At 38.6% G+C, this 23,992-nt stretch overlaps 1 pseudogene; it reads left to right on the top strand.

The window, feature by feature from the left end:
* Positions 1-397: 397 nt before the first annotated feature.
* LOC139683462 (spermatogenesis-associated protein 7 homolog) overlaps positions 398-23,992 on the top strand; it is a 51,124-nt pseudogene continuing 27,529 nt past the window's right edge.

Raw genomic sequence — 23,992 nt, 5'->3', positions numbered from 1 at the left:
GAGCTATAAATAGCAGCCGCCTAAAGAGGTTCCAAAGTGCCCCCGCGAACGCCGCTGCTGCGGGGGTAGGGCGGCCGCGGGAAGGGCCCCTAGGGGAAGGGGAAGCGAAGGAAAGATGGATGGATGGATGGATGGATGGATGGATGGATGGATGGATGGATGGATGGATGGATGGATGGATGGATCGGAGGATGGGCGTGGTGTGTGGATGGATGGCCGCGGGGCAGCGGCCGCGTTGGGCACGCCAGGGGCAGGGCAAGGGCAGTGATGCCCGGCCCGAGCGCCGGGCTCCTCCCCGGGCAGCAGCGGGGCCGGGCGGGTCCCCGCGGGCCGGAGGGTGCTGCCGTGCAGGGCTGGGGCCGCGGACCTCGGCGGGGCCCTGCCTCCCTCAGTCGGTCCGTCTGCGAGGTAACGCTGGGAGGGCTGCCCGAGGCGTCCTCGGGGCTGCAAGGGGGGGTCAGCGCGGGGTCCAGGAGCTGAGCTCTCCTCGGCAGTGCCCAGTGACAGAACCAGAGGCCATGGGCACGCAATGAGACGCAGGCGAGAACATCGGGAATCCCTTTGTTCCGTGAAGGTGACAGCACAGGCACAGGTTGCCCTGTGGAGTGTCCATCCTAGGAGACATTCAAGAGCTATCTGGGCATGGCTCTGGGCGGCCTTGCCTGAGCAGAGGACTGGACCAGATAACCTCCAGAGGTCCTTTCTTCCCTCAGCTGCTCCATGATTCAGTGAAATCCTGTAAAGCCCTGCTTAGAACACCAGAACTGAGAATCCTTCTTTGCTTAAGACTTCCAGGGTTGTGCTTAAATTTAATGAGAGCATTATAGTCTCGTGTGTTGCTGGTGCTTATGGCTTTGTGGTGGAGGTCTCTTAGGACAAACTTTGCAGCTAGCAGGGCTCCAGTGGAGAGTTGCCAGTGCCTTAAGAGAGCAAGCAGCAGGGAATTGCATTTAATACCTCCTCCTTTCAGTTCTGACGTTCTTTTTGCAAGTAACAGCAGGGCTCTCCCACTACGCTGTATGATCTCTCTCTGTTAACTAATTTCCCCTTGTAACAGGAATGCTCTTGCTTGCACAACGAAAATAATAATAATAAAAAAATCCTGTGTCAGTAAAGCTTGTTAGCTTCGTGGTGCTGTAGTTTTAAACAATGTTGTTTTCTCCTACTGAATGCTCTGCTTGAGTTCTGATCTAAACTGTGTCTTGCACCATTTGAAAAGATAAGAAAGAGCAAATAAAAATCATAAAACTGCCTCAGTTCATTGTAGGTAATTTACTAAGAGCTGAGTCCCCATGATGAAGCCAGCCAGTGTTTTGGTGCAGTAGCTTAGGTAGTACTCTGTTGCAAATGTTCATGCCCCTGAAGACACTCAGACCTGCTTCAGAGGCATTCCTTGTAATTACGTACTTTTGTTTTTTCAATTAACTGCAACAAGAAAGTGGGTTTTTCACAAAATGGAAAGTTTAATTTCAGTAGACCAACACTACTACACTTTTTGAAGAGTTCATTTTATGAAGTCCTTAGCAGTCAACAAAGTCTCTTTCAGCCAAGTTCTGATGTTATTTGAAGAAACTAGTTGAGTACATAGTTTTTGAATAAAATAGAAAGGTGTGGCCTCTCTGTTGCTACACAAACACTCCTCTGCATGCCCAGGTTTCTTCATACTTTCCTCTTGAAAACACCTATGAGCTTCTAGAGGATCAAATTGCTGCTTTATTGAGGTCAATGTCAACATCATTGTGGACTTCGGTGGGGGTTGGAGATGAAATCGAATGTACGACTGATTTAAAATCATAAGTAAAATATGCCTGCCCATTACAATTATTATGCATTTGTTAAGTGTTTTATTGGCCCAGTTTTGTAAAGGATAAAAATGGGAAACACAGGCAAAAAGATGTCCTGATGTTTTCTTGTCTAACATAATATGAAAATATTAAGAAATCACAACAAAATAAAGAAGTTCTTACCTAAATAAAAGAAATTGTTTGTAGCAGAAGTTATAGAAATGAGCTCACTTGTACACAAGTAGTTGTCGATTCCCAAAAACTTGGAGGTCAAAGACCTTTGTTAGGATATGACAAGGAGTATACAGGTGCAGGTAGGTAAAGATTTCAAGCTCTGGCTGATGCTGACAATCTGATCCATTAAGTTAATGAGAAAGTCTTGACTCTTTTAGTTATTTACAACTGCTTGGCCCTATTCTGCATGAGAAGTGAATTCCTGCTGAAAGCTTTTTTGCTTGTCACAGAGGAAAGAAGCATTAAACTACCATTCTTTTCATCCTGCAATATTTGATTAGTCAAGCCAAAACCTCACAAACATATGATAACTTTGCCACTTATAATTCTCCCAAAATTTTGCTGGTCTCAGCCTTGGCTGAGTTTATCATTAATATCTGTTAGCTTATTTTTCCACATCCTTTAGTGTTACATTTCACTCTGTGACAGTGCAACTTTAGATAATTTGGCTGTAAGTCATGGGTTTAATTTTATCTCAGCACATTTAGAAATCAGTGGCTGTCTTTAGGTCTTTAATTTGAAACTTTGAAGTTGTTAATTTGGCCTCATTAGTTAAAGTGTCACACTACACAGTTCACAAGAGTATTTGGAAAATTTGAAAATGTTGACTTAGTATTACTTGCCAATTTAGAGGGATTGAAATGCTTTCAAGGCAGCTGTTGAAGTGTTTGCTAATACTAAAAATTGTTGATAAATACAAAAATCTTGTTTCTCATCCTTTTAATTGTGTTTAAAGATGACACAAACTGGTGTATCCACTACTCTGAAACAAATTCTAATAGATTTACTGGGAATAATATATCTCCTACTTTATTAGAAAGTATCTTCTGGGTGTTAGAAGATGTAATATGAGGACAAGAATAGATTGGGTTATATGAATATACTTGCTGAAGGGGATTTTTGGGCCCTTCAAAAGCATCATCCTCATGGCAGGATGCTGAACTAGAGGGACAGCAGTTCTGATACAAAGGAGCAATCATTTTATTGACATATGTCGCAAAAATGTTACAGAAAGCACAGCTTCCTGAACAGTGTTCCTATCCTCAGGGACTTACACTGGCTCTGTAGTTATGCCCTGAATCGTGCTTCATACATCCTCATATGGTTGGGGTTTTTTTTGTTTTGTTTTGTTTTTTTTTTGGCTTTTAGGAACAGACACATCACTGTTCCTGCTATCCTTATGCTACAGGCTTTATGACTAGATGGAGCAGAGCAGTTTTATTGGCTTTTAGCCACTGGGAGCTTTTTGCATACTCTAGAGAAATTTCCAGTTTGCCCTAATCCAGTGCCTCACACTCCCGTGTCACTGTTGTGGCCACAGTTGTGGCTGATCGTGACTTTGCTTTGTGACATCTGACACTGATTATGCCTCCCCAGTGCCAAAGGTGCTGCAGTAAAGCTTCCTGGCAGCCCTGCCAAGTGCACAGCATGCCCCTGACATGACATAAAGAAAAGAAGAAGTTCCCAATTTTTTTTTTCTTCTCTTCAACCATCAGTCTGTTATTTCTATCTGGTGCAGCTGCTGCAGGAAGAGACCATATTACCTTTGTGAACTGTGGAAACTTGTAGCTAACTGCTGTGAGCCAGCAGGTTTCAAGTGTAGTTCCTTGTGAAGATCTTATGTTCAAGATGGTCACCTTTGACCTACCACATGACACACCAGTGATGCTTTACAGTTCTGTGGGTTGAAAAATGGAAAACAGAAATAATAGTACAGGAGTAAATAGCATAACAATTTGATGGGATAAAATTATTTTCTTGTCAGAGTCCTAACAAAATAAATGATAGACTTATTCATGGAGTTCCTTCATGTAACATTGTAGTTTCAGCAACTGTTCTGAACACTTGTTATATCTGACAATGCATTATACCTGACAAAAAGAGGGAAAATTCAGTAATTCCCCACTGTATAGAACAGAAGTTGGTTTCAAAATTCCTGCTTTGTCAGGCAATAACATCCAATGTCATGTCATGTAGAAAAAGTCAAACCATGTGCATGAGCAGAGGAAATCCAGTCAAGTAAAGGAAAAAACATCTAAAACTCAAGGGAGAGGATAAAATAATTACCAGCTGCTCAGGTTAAATATTCTTTTCTGTGTTCTCTTTCATCCATTTGATTTACATTTTTTTAAGTTACATTCTAAATTTTAAATTAATGTAGTTCACACAATGTCCTGAGATTCCTTGGCACCTAAGCACTAGGATAAAATTAACAGAATATGCTGTGTGAATGTTCGTTAATTAAGAGTGCATTTGCTCTGTCCTTTTTTTTTTTTTCTCCCACTAGGCATTAGTTCCAGTTTCAGCCTTTATAGGCAAGAGGAGACCAAATAGTAAATAAAACGTGCAAGACTGGTAGAGTTGTGGTTGGTTCTGTTTGTAGGTCAGTGGCCCTGATGCAGCCTGTGGCTTTATCTTGCTCAAAAACAATGGAGATGAACTGTCAGCCAAGCTATGCTGACAGAAGAAACAGCCTGAATAGTTTTTTTCTAATTTATAACTTATATTGTATATAATATCATTTATAAGAAGGCTATGTACTGACAAAACACTTTACCAGTGCTGCCCTGCATCTGACTAGAAGTTAATTTAGTCAAGTAAGTCTCCAATACTGGCCATAAGTAGATGCCTGAGCAAGGACAAGAATACAATACTTTCTCCTTACAGTCTCCCTCCTCCCTTTTTCCTTCCTCAGCCTGTTGGGGAAAAATGGCCTTCAATCTTTGGCTGACCAGTGTGGAGGACATGTAAACCTCAGAGTTTTCTGACAGCATCCATCTCATGTTTCAATGCTTATTTGTACTTAGATTCTTTCTCATGACTTTCTGGCTGTGCTGTGTTAGTGTTTAAACGTGGCAGATGAAGACTCATTGTGTGAGGCACATGTCTGCAAAGAGTGAAGGACAACTATTGCCCTGAGAAATTTTAAACCTCTGGTTTAACTAGACAAGACAGATTGGAAGGGGAAAAGGTACACATCATGGTCTTTGATGCTCTAAGTTAGGCACTAATTATAAAATATATTCCCAAAGTCTGACAGTGCATTGCCACAGAGTCACGACAGCAGAACCCTTCATAGCAATTTGAAACTCAAGGAAATTTCCACTGTCTCAGCCCTTGATCTTCTTTGCAAGGAATAGAGAGGAAACATTTGCTTGCTCTGGTGGGGAGCAGAGCATGCTGGGGGAGTAGGCTGCACATCCTTGGCTGGATGCTGCCACAAACCTTCCATTCAGTAGAGAAAGGGATACTGTCAAAACGCCAACTGTCCAGGACAGAGTGAAGAGGGTTCCTCTTCCCCTCAACCAGCCAAGGGAAAAAAGAAGAGGGAGAGAGGGAAAAAACTTCTAACCAGGTTTATGCTGAAACTGACTACATGTATTTATACAGAAAAGAGAAAATTAAAAGAAAACTACAATATAACACACACACACAAGTTACAGATAACAAAAAATAACTTCCCACTTCCCGGTAAACACAAATTTTACCATTTTAACTACAAATCATTCTAGAGAAGTCGGTTCTTCAGAGACAGACTCAAGCAGAGAGAAAAGCTAAGAACAAACATTTTACTTCCCTCAGATAACATGATGTTAAGCCGGTGCTTTGGGCTTGGGCCTCCCCATCCCTCCTGGGACAGCAGAGTGTCTTGCTGGCACCACAGCTGTGAAGCAACTGAACAAGCCACACCCACACACCAGCTCCTACCCTTTTTGAGATGATGCAATATGGTGTGGAATACAATATTATTGGCTAGAAGAAGTCAGCTGTTAGCTAGCTCAGCCCAGCTCAAGTCAGCTGACAATTTCAGGCCTAATCTGAACTTTAAAGCCTAATTTTTTGGCCTACTTGGCTAAACCCATAACACTGAGGTGTAGACCATGTCCAAGTTGCTTCTTGGGCACTGGTAGACAGGAGAGATTGTACTGCACACCCATCCTGCTAAAGTCAATGTTTTCTCTGGTAAAGGGAAGGATTTTGGGAGGAACAGGATGGGTAGAAGTAATTTTAGGCCTTGAAATTTCAAATGAATATAAAATAACTAAAGTAAAGTGCCAATAGCAGGTTCATATCCATCAGCAGAGACAGTGTAAGCTTATTTATAACTTGCTTTTACCTGCCCAGGATGAGGCCATATTTCTTGTTGATAAATGTGAAGTGCTTCACTTACAGTGTGCTTATTTTAGATACCCAAAAAAGAGTTCCTGCCTTTATTAAAATAAGTACTTTACTGTATTGCCCACTGAAATCCATGGGCTTCCACAGCATGGCTGCACACTTAAGAGGTAGCTCAGTTACTTTCTTGGGCAATTATGTAATTTATTCTTCATCAACTACCATTTATATATTAATGAGTAGACTCCTTGCTGTCAAGTTCTTTCATTTGGATGCCATGTAAATTATAACTATTTGCAGATGAGCTCTGGCCCATGAGAAGCCCAATAAGGGTGATTCTCTATCCTGCAGAGCAAGAGTTTAGGCTAATCATTACTTGAGCAACCCTCAGCTGTTTGACAGAAAAGAACTGATACAATTATTATGCTCCTTTTATTTATTTCATAATCTTGAAAGTATTACTAGGAATTTATGAATTTGTCCTGGATGAGAAGAAATAATTGATCTATGTGCAGCTACTCAGAAATTACATGCAGGAGTGAAAATGTCTGAGTTGTTATAAAAAGAAAGACAGCCTTTTAAATTACACCACTAGTTAAGCCATGTTCTGTTTTGTTAATGACAGGAGATAGAGAATAAAGAGCAGAGTCATAATTTTTCCACATGCTTTTATGGTTTTCTTTTTTGTCTTCTATTCTTATTTTTCTGCCTGTATAGTACCCAAACTGTAACATCTCCCTTTTGTATCAAAGAAATTTGATGAAGGACTGCCTTGATCTTTCTTGCTTTCATCTGTCTCTCATTGCTTCTCCATGTTTTTTCTGTAGCTACAAGTGGATACCACCCAGTGACAGCAAAGGCATTTGAAAAGGAGTGTCTTTGCTGCATTGAGGGGGCCTTGCAGTTGACAAGTACACTGCTAAAAATGGATCCTAGTGATCAGTTGGAGGGAGGATGGCCTGAGTTCATCATACCTTCACAGGGGCTCTCTAGGGTATCCCTTATGTAACTGTAACAGTTGCTTAGTTTGCCTCATGCTCTTAATGGTTAATTATGTTGTTGAAGGTATCAGATAATTAAATACCACAAAATACAAGTATCAAAGTGTTCATCCTGTACAAGTATGATAAGATTTAGTAGAGGCAGTTGAGTGACAGAACTGTTCCATAATTAAGGACAACAAATGTTGCCTTATTAGAATGTATCTTAGAACCCCCTCTGCGTGTGCCTTTACATTGAATTTTTTTTTTAATTAATAGAGTCTGGAGGCTGTGTCTTGTAGATTCCCAAATCCCAGGGCTTTCACATTTTTTAGTTATATCTACTAGAGTGAGTCCTGAGAAGCCTGACTGGGGGGTGTCTCCCAGGGCTTCAAGACTCAAAACCTGCACTTAAGATGAGCTCTCAAAAGTCTCAGCTTTCTTGCTGCTCAACAGAAAGGCCAAATATGACATGTAGCTTTTGGGTTCACAAGAGTGAGAGGATGGCCCTGGTACTTTCACAAATCTGGTGGGTCTGGAAGTAGCAGGTGCTGGACTGGCCAACAGAGGGGAGACCATATGGTGTGACTGCTTTGGAACTGCGAGTCCTGGGAGCCTTTGCTTTCCTGCAGCTGGCAGGATTCCTTGCAGGCCTTGAATTTCAGTGAAACCTTGTTCTATGCTGCAAAATATTTCTGTTTTCACAAACTGACAAATAATGCTCACAAAAATCCTGTTTTTCTGGAAATGTTTTGATCAACTTTAAAGTACTGCACAAGCAATAATCAGGTTGCGTTTGCTTTTATGTTCTGGATTAAGTTTGCAAATGCTGCTTCCATATCTGATGCCTGACAAGGGATTCAGGTTTCAGGTATTTATGTACAGACCCAGAGTGATTCCAGTCCAATGGATCCAGAGTGATTCCAGTCCACTGGGAAATTAATGTGGATTTTAGGATGCTGACAAATAATGAGTATCTGCTACTGATGTCTGAACACCAAACGCCATATGTGTGTCTTAGACAGTGTAGTTCTGTATTCCCGTGGATGAAGATCCTCTCCCTTTTATTCTAACTTACTCTATCAATAGAAACCCTTATTTCAAGCATAAATTGCATTTCTTAATATGTATGATCACATCTGTTTCTCTTTCAGAACTATTCCAAATTTTCCATATTCTCATCAATGGGAACAGCCTCATATATGGCCAATTTTTAACCCACTGTAGTATGTGATGGTAAATCCTAAAGTATGACTGTGTGAAAGAGGGTATTTTGCCAATAGCAAATAATAGCATAGAAGACTAGACTGACACTGGAACCTTCTTAAAAACTGCCCTTGTCATTTACTTTTGTACTGAGAGCCAAATCTTTCAACACACAAATGCCTGAAACGTTGAAGCTGATTCTGCTCGGCAGCTTACTGGATGCAAGTACAAAGCTACAGAATCAAACACCCTGTTTTTGGGAAATGATCCTCTCACAGCAGCAACTGCTTAGCTGCATGCTTTAATCTATTCCATTGTACATCATTCAGAATATTCAGAAAGAGTGTCTCATGTTTTCTGCGAATGCCAATAGCAATGTCAGATTGTATCCGTGCATTGTTATTAGTTAAAATGTAAAAGAGCACTCCTCTTTCCTCTAACTTCCATTCAGCTTCCATTCAACTTTACTTACACCTTTTAAGGTGTGTTGTTGTTTATATTGGATAGGTACAATTCCCTGTGAAGCATTTTAGTATCTATCTGTCTAATATAAGAAAGATGTGATTTTTCTTCCATATAATTTGAACACTGGGTCTCCTCTTAAAAGAGCTGTGCATTGATGTAAAATGGCAAAGTGTAAGATCAACCAATTGAATTGACTTATTATAATCCGGTGAAATTAAAGTAGTTTGCCACAAATGAAAGTTACTGCTGCAGCATTCAGACAGATCCAGATATTATAGAAATACAGAAAATATACAGAAACAGAAGAGACTATACTGACAACAAAACACATCATTAAGTAGAAATGGGCCCCTGCTATATCTGGGACTTGTTCCTTCACCTAATGGCTGCAAAGATCAGGGCTTAATTTATAGTTGGGTAGGTAACCCTTGAATATATGGGTTGGATTCCCTTTTGTGTCTTAGACAGGTTTAACTGAGGTGGTCACGAATCATGAGGGATTAAGGAAGTTCCTCCATTCTGAAATTGCCCTGGAACACAAAAGCTTCTGCTGCTATACTGACATTTAAGCAGAGATGAGGCAGATGTTCTGCTCACCCTCAGTCTACTGTGGCTCAGATTAAAAGCTTCACAAAAATTAACGCCATTCCTTCAAAAGTTGTGTACTTGTTTTCATTCTAAGAAAAGTCAAAAATTGTATCATCTGAATAGGTGTTGAGTAATTTGAGCAGTACTTCTAAAGCTTGCTTTTACAAAGTCTTAGTATAAAGCCCACAGGACTTTAACTTTTAAGGAACATTGCCAAATAACTGCTTTTAAGAGACTGTGCCTTTCTCATTCAGAAATTCCATCAGACAGTTCCCTTGTTTCACTATCAGATGCTCTGCTCTGGAAAAGGGTGTTTATTGTTCAAGGCCTGATCTTGAAGTTAACGAGTACAGTGCTGGTGACATCATCTTGCATATGGTCTGCCCCATGTGTGGTATTGGACAACTCCAATGAATCATCATAACTTGAACACAACCGTTTTTTTCCTATCATATCATTAGTTTTCAAAATACTTCTTGCCAAAAAAAGTCCTTTTTGTATGGCTTTCTATGGGAAAACACAGAATTCCTAGAAGCCTGTAGAGCTCCATAAGTCAAAAATGGTTGAAGTTACAGAAACTATGCGGTGTTTCTTCTCATTAGAATGAAAATTCTGCGTATTACATATTTTGATAAAGTTGGAAGTAGATGTCATGAGGTTTATGCACTGGTTTCACAACCAGAAAATCAAATTGCATTTCTCTGCCATTAAATCTTTTCATCGTGTTACAATGAACAAAACAACCTTTTTCAGCTTCCAAAATGAAGACACTTTTGGGTTTTTTTTGCAGCTGCTGTTTATCTGATTTGCAAACTTCGGTTATAAACTGTTTGGGTCTTCATGACTGCCTGGCTATTTGTACAGAGCCTGGGACAGTGATCCAATTGAGACTTCAGGAAGTCACTAGAGTCCAAACAACAGCAGCAACATGAGTCAACTGCTGTAAATGCTCCTGTAACAAACTAGTTAACCAAAGATCTGCCATTATTGTGACTTTGTTCCATTGTAACAACTGTTTAGTGCCTGCATCGTGTGTTGCACATAGCCCACACTTATTAAATTCAATGTACTTTGCTCAAACCATTACAATTTTTGATACGTGCTTGTTCCATTTTATCTGTCCTCACTCAGAGCAGTTTCCCACTGATGTTTTTCTACTTCAAATCATAGTGGGGTCATTGTTGAGGTAAAATGGTAGGACTGGACTCAAGAAGATAAAGAGTTACTCTCTGTTCTTAAGTTGCATATGGTTAAGAGCAATTTTTAATGTAATATCCTTCTGTCACGCCTTTCACAGATGTTTGACATAAGAAAAAGAAAGCCAGAAGAAGTAAAAATTAAGCCAGAGATAATTTATATTTAAAAATAATTTAAAGAATCAAAATTATTATTAGTGAGATGTATCTAGGCAAGTTTGCTTTTATATATTTAAATTTTTAAATTCTCTGTGGTGACCAGTGACACAACCAAAGAGAATGGCATGAAGTTTTGTCAGGGGATGCTTAGGTTGGGTATTAGAAAAAGGTTCTTTACCCAGAGGGTGGTTGGACACTGGGACAGGCTCCCCAGGGAAGTGGTCACAGCACCAAACCTGACCAAGTTCAAGGAACATTTGGACAATGCTCTCAGGCTCAGGCACATGATGTGACTCTTGGGGATGGTCCCATGCAAGGCTAAGGGCTGGACTTGATGATCCTTGTGGGTCCCTTCCAACTCAGCATATTCTGTGATTCTTTAGCCAGTATATATGAAGCTGTTATTAAGCTCCAGTATTTTCCAAAACATGGCTAAAAATGTTTAAGGAATATATCTAAATTAATAACATTTAAAAAAAACCCGAATGTTTTGATGTGTTACCTTGGATTTGAGAGCAGTAACTTCCTTTGCCCATATCCTGTTGTGACTACAGAAGGATGTTTTCAAAAGACAATTGAAAAAAAAAGCTGACCTTTTTGTTGATTTTATTAACTTAAAGACTCATGACTATTAGAAATATGAGCACAGAAGAAAACCAATAAAGTTTACTCAGCTCCCATTTATTTCAGAGCATTTTTATTTTAAGTCTAAGGTGGCAGAATCTGATACAAAAAAAACCCAAAACAAAACAAACAAACAAACAAAACCAAAAAAAAACCACTTCCCATAATCTCTCCAGATTCTGTTTTCTCAGAACACTCTTATACTGCTCTTCGATGCTTGCCTCTTTTTATCTTCAAGAAGGAAGTCCCAGACAGATGATTTTGCCAAAAACTAAGCTCCCAGTGGTGAGGCCTGAATTTCAGAACCAGCTGAAAATGCACTCTCTGAAAAACGGCTTCTTGTTCAGGTTTCACCAAATAAAGACCCAAACCTGTAATCACTTTCTGATGTCTCTTTTCTTAGGTTTTGGTTATGGGTATAAACACATGGTTTATGAACTTGCAGCAATGACTTTGAAACCAAAAGTTATTCTGAAATATATGTATGAGAACCCAAGTAGAGGTTTATTTGTTCAAGAGTCAGACACCCCCGGTTCCTCTCCCAAATTACAACATTGTCTGGAAACCAAAGGAAGAATTTTATTGATTTTTCTAGTTCTGATGGCACTTGGTATGTCCTTTGACATTCAAGATCATCTCTGAGATATTTCGTTTACAACTGTCAAATCTAATCAGGCAAACCTTAGTTCACAATTTAGCAACTTCTGCTGCTGGACAACCCCTTGGAGTACAAAGCTTCTGAACTCTAGGTTCCTGTATGCCAATTGACTTATTTGCTTAAGAAGCATGGACTTCCAATTGTGGGTTTAAAGTGATATGATTTATCTGACGAAGATTATGCATACACATTGCTGTGGTGACTGGCTTGCTTCATATTAACCAGGAAGAGGTTGAAGATGAATCAAATTAAGTTTTTAAACTGAGGAAAGTCTATTTAAATTATAGTTTAAATTATTGTTGGAACTTTTGCAAATAGATTAATTATTTCAATAAGTTAAAAGTAAGTTAAAAATGAGGACTGTAGTCTCCATGATCAGACTTGCAAATTAAGGTATGAGCTTCTCCTTGATTTTAGTGGGAGTTAGGAACATGATTGTGTTGAAAACCGTATCACTGCATAGGTGGAGCTGAAATCATCTGGATTTCTTATGAATCTCTATCTGTTTGACTCCTGTGAACCTATATGGTTTCAGAAATTGAGACTTGGTTCTTTTAGCTGTTAAATTTTACATGTTAGCTGTAAAATTTCCCATTACTCATCTGAGATGCATTCATCTATCAGCAGTGGGACATATCTTCATAAAATAGGTGAAATTATGCATATTTGGAATTTGTCTTCTTGAAACTTGCCCTTAATTTGAAATGAGAGGAGGCTTGCTTGCTCTCTTTGCTGTGTTGGCTCTACCTTTTTAGGTTTGGCTACTGTGATGTGAGCCTATACTATTTTCTGGAGTATCTTTAGAAAATACTCATTTTGTGCTTTTTTTCCCCACTGCTTCCCTAGGGCACAAGCAGCACAGTAACATACTGAGCTGCTCCTTCTTTTAGCAGAGATGATCTTTCAGATTGCAAAATATATGACCTTTGCACAGTGCAACGGCTCATTTTTGTGGCCTGTAGAAAATTGCCCTGTTAATGCTGTTGTAACAGAGAACATTCTTTCAAAGTATCTGGTCAAAAGGGTCCCACTGGTTGTTAGGGATTAAAACAGAAGTAACCTGGCAGGTCAACTCAAAAGTACCAGCCTTTTACTAGCTGTATCACTTGTAGTGTGGCATTCTGGCCAGGACATGACTCCTGTAATCCCCATAGGACCATGCTTTCCTTAATATGTAACCAATACATTTTCCTTCCCTACCAAGTGTCCCAGATAGCCATGATGCCTACCTACTCCTTGATGGGACCTTTCAGAGGACACATGAGTCTCAAAAGTAGCCGTAAGTATTCAAATTATTACTTAAAATGTGCCTAAGTGCTCCAATTTTGGAATAACATCTTAACTACTATGAGATTATTAAAAATACGTATTTTATTATTGAAACAATGTAAAGTAGATAAGTCTTTCTAATATGTGCTGTTACAAAAATTTTACCTTCTTAATTTAGCCAAGCAGCTTTCCTGGTCAGGATCTTTGCCAAGCAGCTGTAGAAGTGCTGGAAAGACGTTCTGCCTGAAACTTCTCTTCTCAGAAATACTGTTGCATTGTAGCATCTCCAGGCCCATATAGTTTCAGTCCTTGATTAAATGCTGGCAGATTCACCACCCACCATTTTTGTCCCTGTTGGCCTTTGTCTGTCCCTTGGTGAAGCCCAGCTGCAATCAGAGCATTTCTCTCTGCAAATAGGCACCTCTGCATTTCAGAGCCCACAGAGTATTGTCTAGCATCGGGCTCTTCCCACCTTTTCAAGAAAACCCCAAAATACCAAGAGTCAGACACCTACTGTGCCCTCACCTCAGCAGCCTGTAATGCTGGTTTCCTCCAAAAGAGACACCTCTGTTAGACTCTCAAAGCACAAGCCAAGCTCAATGCCTGCCAGTGCTTCTTGTAGCTGAAAAAACGGCAGAAATGCTTAACCAGGAGGGAAGCAGCTTGAGATAACTATGCAAATGAACTGAAGTAGGGGGAGTTGCAAAACGTTTGTCAGCCATTGACTGGGTCACTCTGCTGAGGGACTGACACAGTGGTTACTGTGTTGTCTGCATTGAAGCAAGCACTGGGGGCAGGTGTTTTACCTTATTGAGCATGAGATAAACACAGAGCAAAGAGATGGTCCCTCTCCCCTCCAAACCTAGGGTCTCAATAGAAGTTGAGGGAGTAGGCAGACACAACCATAACTGAATTACTGCTAATGATAATTGCTGATGTCTTAGCTATTAACTAATTACTAATGTCTTGCTAATGTACAAGATAGCTCTTCCCTTGTAATGCCAGTTTACAGTAGGAAAAGCCAAGAATATTGTAGAAATGGTTCCCACTTGCCAATACTGTGAAGGGTAGAAAACAATTGGATATTTCCAAGCTTTTGAGGCTTCAGTAACACTGAAGAATTTTTTATTTGCTGATTGTAAGTACGTATAGCTTTGTCTGAGTTGCAAAATATCCACTTGTAGGAATTAGCAGTTAGGAATGGTATAAACAATTTGCAGCACTGCAGTTATATCAGTCTTTTAAGAGTAAAACAATTGGCATATGAGTGAGAACTGGGTTTTTATTCCTATAAGAGGCAAAAAGTGGTGGCTTTGAATCAGCAGTCTGGTGAGGAGCAAAGTCCTCTTGTGTTTTTCAAAAGTGTATTTTTGTTTTTCAGCTACATGGAAAAGACGTTTCATCACTCTCATTGTGTTTTAGTCAAACTTTAATACTGTTACAACTGGATTTATAATATGACATTATACCTCTAGAGATGATCTATTTCCCAGGCATGATCTGCAGAAGTTAGCTCTAGCAATTCAATTACTGCAAACTAGGTAAATTAGTCACCATACAACTACACACTCAGAACCATAACAAATTGGTAGGAAAGTCATCAAAGTAGGAAATAAAAAAGAGTCACTGTTGAGAGAGTTGTCACTATTCTTTATTGCTCATTCTTGGGTTTTGATTTCCTGGAGATCTTTCCTCATATGTGGAAGCAAAATGTAAATGTCTTGAAAGTGCAGCAGTTCCCAGAGTCTGGAAAGATTTTCAAAAGCTGGCAATCTTCTGTACCTAGAACTGTGTTTGTATATAGAAAATGTTAGAACTCTGAAACAAAATACTTGGATCAAGCATTTTGCTGAATGTTGCAAGTAAATGAGATCTTTGTAAGGCAGAAGAAACTACTGAACTTCAATTCTGTATAGGCTTAAGAACATTGCCTGTCTTTACAGCACACAAAAGGGCTGTTTCTATTTAACCTAGTGCATGTTTGTACCATCAACAGCACCTCATGACTGTGCTACAAGGTCCAGAAGATTTCTATTTCCCATTTCACACAATTTGAAGCTACTCAAAGAATACCTAAGAAAAATTTGTTTTAAAAGTATGAACTTTCCAGTGAGCTCAGATAAGATCACTCTTTCTAACAGTGAGAGATACTTTGTTGAGAAACCCCTAACTCTACCCATTTCATTGTTTTTATCCTTAAAGCCTTTTATTTGAGAAAGGGATGTGTTCTTCATGAAAAGTTCTCTTTTCAGAGAGACTGAGACATGAGAACACAAAATGACTTGCCAAAGTTCAACAGAAAGTCTCTGGCAAAGACAAGAATTTGCTTTTTCCCCCCCTTACATAGGAATAACCACAATGCTGTTTATTGCACAATGTTAGTAATTTTCTGGACACAGGATGGAGTTAGGTTTTATGAAAGACAAAAATTAGATTAAACGACTAGTGCCTTGTATATCTTTAGCATTTCAAATTTGGAGTGATTATTCATTTTGAGAAGAATGTTCTTTTTATAAATGGATTTTCCATCCCTTTTTAATCTTTGGATATTGTTTAGATTATCACTTCGTTCTTCTGGCATGCTGTCTTTTTCACTGCATATATTTCACTGCATATAAAGCAGTTTGTCACTGCCAATCAGGGAAAGATTTGGGGCATTTACCAAAATACTATTTTCTTTCCCTTAGTGACAAGAACCTCTAGCTGCTGTGATTTAGGCCATTCCTTAAACTCAGGAGAGCTGCCCCACTTTACATCAGCTAGGAAAGATACTGTATATTACTGAAGAGCTTGTTCCAGCTGCTTTTGCCAGCAGGAGGTTACAGCACAATTGGCAAAGTTAATGACAAAAAAATCAAGTTTTAGAAGTGTTAAAGTGGACAACTACTGCTATCAAGCACATAAAAACTTTGACCCAAAGTAGCAATGTAACAAACTACTTTGTTTCTTTTGTGTGGTATTGCCACCCATAAGTGGTTTCCCTGAATGAAATTAGACATATGGTAAAAGCTCATTATTAGAAGGTTTGTGGGCTTTGCCTTTGTCTGCTTCAAGTATTGGATTCCATTGTGGTACCTGTACTACTCATGCTCAATTTATTGAGACAAAGGCAAATGCAGTTCGGTCATAATGTTGCACCAAGTTCTCCATGGCTTTATAGCAAAGAGAGTCATTATTTCTGTAGATGTCTCTGCATCTGCTTGTGTCATGGTGTGAGCACTCAGGTTGTTCCTATGTGTTCACTGAACAATTGAATGGATGGTCCTGGAGCTGAAGTAACAGCACCTTTCTGCAGCTGGTCACATTGGGATGGGCTGCTGCTCCTGATCAAGCTGTTGAAATCAAATCTTCATGTCAGTGCCCTTCTGGCAGGCTTAGAGTTACTTGCAGGAGCACATTAGTAAATAATACTAAACGAAGCAACAAAAGTATCATCAGTTGTTCTGTCCTGTTCTTTCCTATGGTTCTTGTTCAAAAGATGACACAATAAATTGAATGTAGTCAAACTCCTTGGCAGTGAAAAACAATTTCTAGCACTGGCTCACTTGGTGGGCAAGAGATTTAGATAAGAGAAAGCAACACAGCAAGCATTCAGCCAAACTGATATTAGAAGGATTTATTCCCAGACTCTTGACCCAAGGTCCCCTCTTCTTTCAAAACACAATAAAAACTACGAAACTGAGTTATTAACTGAAATTGTACATTGGGGACATGAACAATGTAACAATCATTTACTTCATTTGCTCAGAGAAGAAAATCTGAATAGGTTGAGTGGGTGGATTATCTCACTGTAAGGGTCATTCTGGGTCTGTGAATGGAAAGCCAAAGACATGTTAAGTTTCTGATCTGCAGTATTCTTTTGATTCCTTTAATATTGTGTGCTAGCAACTTTCCATCTACAAATTCTCTTTAGGAACTGAGAGAGTTTCAGAGAGAAATAATACTTTTGTTTGGAAACAAATTGGAAGAAAATATCTATCTCAGCCACATTTCCATCTTAAAATTTAAAACAAGTGAATGCTTATCTGCTTCTTGACTTTTTTTCCCAGTTTAGTGAACTTAGGTCAGATACAGAGACAAATTCTTCTGAATCTGAGAAGTCTCACTATTTAGAGATTCAGAGGAGTGTCGTGGTCAGTCTGTGTGTAACACGTTTCAGCTCCATGTTCTGGTTCTCTTTCTGTTCCTACTTCTGTCTTTGTCTCTATCCAGTCTGTTTTCCTAACTACAGAGTGCCAGAGTTAGCTCTGGTATGACCAAGAGGTGAGGCATTAATGTGCAGTTTTTTGCAGTACTTTGTAATATTCTCTAATGATACTCTCTAGCATTAATAATAGTATTAATGCTCTCTAATATTATTTAATACTCTCTAGTATTAAATCTTTCAAGAGGTAAATGCTTTTTATTATATCAGATGTTAAACAGTGAGTTCCTTTGTTATTCTCCAGAGTTCAACAATATCATAGGCTCATACATTACTTATTGCAAGCCATAATTCTCAGGTATCCGAAACCATGAAAACTGAAATCATTTACCAATTTTGCATGTTACATTCTGAGCTATTCTTACTTTTTGAAATAAAATAATTAATATTGCATTCATTTTATTACAAGCAGGAGAGGATAAATATTATAATGTTTTCAGATCTGTTATTACTTGAAACATTGCTTGCCCCACTAAGTGAACTCAGTTTTTTCCCTTTTGCAGCTTTTTCTCCTGGACCTTCCTGCAAACTCTCCAACCAGTACATCATTCAAGATCACATGGCTGCTCATTTCAAGAAACTGATGTCTGCCAAAGGTGTGTACAGTCTTTCATTACAAAAATATCTATGTAGGTAAATGATAAATCACAGTCAAGGATATGTTAGTTGCACTTTCTTTTGTCTGGCTTCTGAATTTCTTCCCTTTCCTTTCCTTTCCTCCCTCTTCTTGTCACCAGCTTAACAGGAGTAGGAGAATTTAAAAGTGAGGCATAACATGGTGTGCCTTAGATATGTAGAATGCTCAATTGGAACTGCAGTCTTGTCTTGGGAGAAGCAACCCCTACTGTTGAAAGATGTAAAGTCTGTGGAGTTAAACCGTTCCATAAAATGACACAGTCATGGTTGGAAGGGGAATGTTGTTTAATTCCCCTCTGTTATCTTATTCAGAATTTCTGTTTAGATGTATATGGCAGTTGACTAAAAGGAAAAGTAAATTGAGAACACTATGTCAGGTGTTTGTTTAATTGGGAGAAACCACTGAAGAGTAACAGTAAGATTACAGGTTTTGATGCTTAGTCCAAAGTAACCTAGAGGGAAGGTCCATTAACTACATGTAGCCATGTTCTTGAGAGCTCTTCAAATACTCTCCCTTCTGCAATTAGCTGCAAACCTCTAGAAAGAGAATTTGGAACTAAAAAAAAGGTCCTCTCTTGGTTGTCTGGAGTTGTGTAAACTTCCTGCTGCTTCAGGTGCAGATGAAACAACTGCAGTTGAATGGTCATAGCTGTAATTAGGTTACTGCAAGACTTACAGCCCTCAGGCTCCCAAGGCTTTCTAAGCAAACAATTCACTGATCACATGCAGTGAGCTTTATAATAACACATAGATTTTGAACAATAAATGAGATTGCTGCTGTGGGGTTTTTGCCAGGAAATCAATCTTTTTGTCAATTTGCAGTGCCAAATGCTTCATCTTAAATGACCTAGCTCAAATATAGCACATCTTTTTATCATGATATCAGAAGCACTCTTTGAAATCTTCGTGACCTCCACCATGGTACTGTTCATGACCATCACACTCATGTTGGGAGCTGGAGGCTGGATTGCTGCTGTACACTTTTGTATATAAGTGACTTTTGCTTTTGCATGGCCAATGTCACAGAAACAGTGACTTCTTGGGACTGTAGAATTCACATCCTAGCAAGTTGCTAGAACCATCAGGACTAACTAAAAGCAGCAAAGACTGCCACATATAATTGGAATTTGTTTTATTCTCAACTGGTGAAGTCTAAATGAAGGAGCAAAGATCAAAAAATAAAAGGAAAGTAATAGAGATGTTTTGCAGTCTTTTTGTCTATTACATTCTTAAAGCTCTTCTTAGCATAAAAGGAGTCAAGTGCTTGGTTCCAAAACAGGTTTCAATTTTCTTTTTCTTAAATATCAGTCCTGCTTCTCTGCAGAAGAATTCAGTTAGTCTGGAAAGGGCTTCTCACAGTAGTACCAATCAAAATTTTCAGTGGCTAAAATTTCTAATTTTTAGGTGTTTCACAATCTGAAGTTGGACTTCTCAGAAGTCAGATTTGGAGTGTAACACACAGAAACCTTTAATCTTAAAGCACTTGCTTTACTTATTATAGTGTTCATCATTCACACAGGTTTTTCCTGTAAAGCTAACTTTTGCACACATAAAAACTGCAATTTTGCAAGAATATCAAGGTTCTCTTCTGTACTTACTTGATGCTCTGAAGTGCTGATTTGCCACATGTTCTGTACATCTTTACAGGAGATGATAGAATTTTTTGCCTCTGAATAATCTGGTCAGAGATGTCTAGAGTATCCGGTAACTCTGGTTACTTCTCCAATATCCTTCTAAATATTGTCCAGTCTTTTTGGAATACAGCTGCTTTTTAAAATGCAACCTATTTGGCCTCACTCCAGGTGGTAGTGAGCCCCACATGTCTGAAACTTTGGAGCATTTGTACAAACTACAATTTGCTGTGACATTTGACAGAAATCACAAAAGTGAAAGATGGAAATTAAGTCAGTGTCCTTCAAATGCAGCTGGAATATTGAGCTTCTAGGTGATTGCTTTTTCCTCCACAGTCAAAAATAGTATTTCCTCATATACCTGAGTTATAGACAGGGATATGCAATCTGACATAGTGCTCCATTAACATCCGTACCATCTTCTCTATGGACACACGACTTAATAAGACTGTGCAGCAGTAGAGTGACAGGGCTTGATTCCTTGAAGCTTAATTAATTTACTCATTTATAATGAAAACCAAATGACCAAATAGCAAAAAATGTGGTGTTCAAAACTGCCTATGTAATTGTGTAATCAAATAAGATCTTTTGATAGAAAGATGATGAAAAACTGATGACCTTGAGCCTCAGGACAGCTTGAATCATGCTCTTAGAGCATAAGTTGGCAGTTTCCCCTGTCTGATAGCAGCTATACTACTCATACATGAAATATCAACTTTCTGGGTAGCAGCAGAAGCCATTATGAAATTAGTACAGCTTTTCTTAAATTGTAAATTAAAATTGAGATTAATAAATATAACTGTACTGGCTCTAGTTTCTATACCTAAGTATAAGTGAATTAAAGCCACAAAACTGAGACCCAGATTTAATACTGAACAAGTAACAGGACTGCTGAGCCACTTATGTTTTGCTTTAACACAGGTAAAGACAAGGGGTCAAGTCCCCAGCTAATGTCATTGCAGTTGTAGTTGGTGTAACAACTAACTTGGCAACATTTAAGCTATGCTAGCTTTTAGGACCTGACCATTGGCAAAGATCATAACAGAAAATGGTACACATCAGTAGGTAAATCTGGTGGTCTGTATATCTGCACTGTTAATGATGTTAATATTATGCAGTCTGGTACCATATTCCCATAGGGAATTCAATATCTTAGGATGATCTGTTTCATTTCTAATCATTTTGATATGATTATTTGTGATGTTAATGTTTCATTGGACCGAACCTACTTTTTGTTAATACAGCTGCTGTTGATTCATCTGCACCGAAGAGTTTGCATACCAGTGTTAAATGTGAGTAGTTTTATTTTATGTTTTTTCAAAAATAGGTCTAGCTCCATTTGTTTGGTTTGGAGATACTTGTCTTCTTTTATGATGAAGGTGTTCTGAGAAGGCATGCATGGGCCAAAAGTATGCATTATCATGGTTAAGACAGTAATATCTAGTATCCAATCCAGTATGTAACTTAATAGCTTTATCTAGCACTTGATTCATGTTTGCACAGATGTCATGTGCTAATGTGCAGAGTTATCAGCTAACTCACTGATACACCTACTTCAAGCAAGGTTGTTGGATGTATAAATTGCTTTAGATTTCCAGTGTAAACTCTGACCACAGGCCCTTTGAATTCCTTGATATTCCACACTGTATTTTTCATTTCCTTAACTGCTTCGTGTATCTCTGGGCATCAGGCACACTACCGCTAAAGCAGGTTTTGAGGAACAAATGTGGTTTTGGTAGGAGAACATTGCACTGCACCTTAACGCCACCTCTTGGCTAGAGCCTGCAGGACCCGATGTGTAGGCAGAATCTCTCTTGCCCTTCGTATTTTGAAAGGAAAAAAAAATTTATTAAAAGGAACCCATTCATCCCTTTCCCTGGAAACATAGCATTCACTCTGGAATGTGCTTAGTTTTCTTCATTCACCAAGTTGTGAGGTATATGCTACTTACCGGTTTGATAGTTACATAAAAGGCAGCACACACCCTTGCTACACAGAAAATCCCTCCATTTTAAAATGAAATTTTAAAATTAAAGATTTTTCCATAGTGGGAACCGTGTATCAGACCTGCAGTAGGCTACTGCTCTGAGCAGGATATAATGTACTTGGAAACAAAGATAGCTTGAAGCCAATGGTGAGACGCAGTTGTTCCAGCAAGATACACACAAGTCAAGAAGGTAAATGGAACCCTTGCCCACAAAGATTTGGAAAAATATATCATAAAAGTTCTTTATTAGACAAGAGCAAGAGAACAAGTTCGACATCATAACACATTACAATCAAAACTCCCTTTGTTTTTTAATCCTCAGGCTCAACAGTGTTTTTCTTTTTTCAGTGCTGTCTTTTATATAATAATTTTAAAATTACTATATTGTATTAATAAGTTTATTAAAAAACGCTCTAGTAACAGAAAGAAATGCTATGGAAATTTTTCTAAGAACATTAGTTTGACAGAGAGATGATCCTGACACAGAAGTTCATGAGGAGTAAAATCTCACCTCCTTGAAAATATCAAGAGGAGGTAGAATTTGTTCAGCTGAGTTAGCTGCAATAGCAAGTGTTTCTAGACAATGTATCAGAAGGTAACATTATCTGTGTTTCCTAAAATGCTTTGTTAGGAAGGTGTTCATCCTACAAAGCAAAGCAGGACTAGACTGTTTTGTGCAGCTTCTGTTAATTTAGAAGCCCACACTGAGTCCAAGGTGCCTGGGGGTCATAGAAGCCGTAATGATACTCTCATTCAGACAAAGTGCAGACCCAAGTCATTGTGGTCAGTAGCTCAACGGGGAAATGCAAATCACCTTTGTCGTTTAGAATTTATCTTCACTAAAGGTACTATGTATGAGCTAAGTCTTTTCAAGTCAGGTTATCTCCAGAAATATCTGTCTTGGCAAAAGAAGTTTTATCCCTCGAAGAATAAAACTCAAAATTTAGAAGTCACAATAAAAATGTGCATCAGAACTTATGTCTTCTGAAGCATTAAGTAGGGCAGTAGCACAGTGGAAGTACAATTGTTGCTGTTGGGGTTGATCTGCACATTCATTTGAGCAATATAAAATGACTTTATGCCTACAAAAATAGGCTTCTGTTTCTCATTTGCATAATCAAATATCATTTGCATAAACAAAATAAATTAAGGCTTTTTGCCATCCTACTAGAATAATAGGAGGACAAAACTAATTTTCTGCTTAGTACAAGATCCCAGTGTTTTCTTCTTCTCATGTACAATTTTCTCCCACAACTATCTCCAACTATCGCTATTGCTAGCTACTAAATGTAATGTACTTTTAAAATGTTGACATTTATGAGAACTTTGACAGATACATATTCGGATGCCACATATTTTTTTACCTCTTCTCCATCCATACACTTAGATAGGTATAACCTTGCTTTCCAAACGTGTGATCTGTGTTGGATTTTTCTGAATGTGTGATCTGTGTTGGATACCACACATTTCAGTGGTAGGCTTAAAAGAAAATTCAGGTTACTTGGCACTGATGGAGGCATATGAAAACTTATAAAATTAGGGAAAAAAACAGCTACAAAGATTAGTTCTGAAAAGGCAGAAGAAAATAGAGTGTGCAATGCTTTATTTCATTTTAAGAATAGATGCACTGCAGATAAACACTGAAAATAATTTGCTATTATTTTCTACAATTAAAATGCACCATTTCATAAGCTATCTGTAGTGTTGCACTGCAGGTTAAGAACTGTATAGACAAAGTGTGAGGTGTGCAGTGTAAAGGACTTTCTCCTGAATGTCTTCAGGTATATCTTGGATTTTCAAGTCGAGGCTCTAGAAGGGCCCTGTTTCAAGTTAGTTGCTTCACTGGGCTTTCTGCTGTTTTAGATTTCATGAAGTTACTAATGCTGCAGGTGCTAGGAGTATCATTGAATTAGCTGATTTTGTTTCACATTAAAAAATCCTCTAATGACCTTTATCTATGGGTTATAAAAAATAGCAAGTGCCAACTTTCATCAATTTATGTGACTGGAATAGGAATAGGAATAGGAATAAGAGTTGGACTTGATCCTTGTGGGTCCCTTTCAACTCAGAATAGTCTGTGATTCTGTGATTATAGGAATAGGGATAGGAATAGGAATAGGAATAGGAATAGGAGTTGGACTTGATGATCCTTGTGGGTCCCTTCCAACTCAGAATAGTCTGTGATTCTGTGATTATAGGAATAGAATAGAATAGAATAGAATAGAATAGAATAGAATAGAATAGAATAGAATAGA

The sequence above is a fragment of the Pithys albifrons genome, chromosome 2 (assembly GCF_047495875.1).
Source record: "Pithys albifrons albifrons isolate INPA30051 chromosome 2, PitAlb_v1, whole genome shotgun sequence".
Classification (NCBI taxonomy): Eukaryota; Metazoa; Chordata; class Aves; order Passeriformes; family Thamnophilidae; genus Pithys; species Pithys albifrons.
This window is presented reverse-complemented; position numbering and strand designations above follow the sequence as displayed.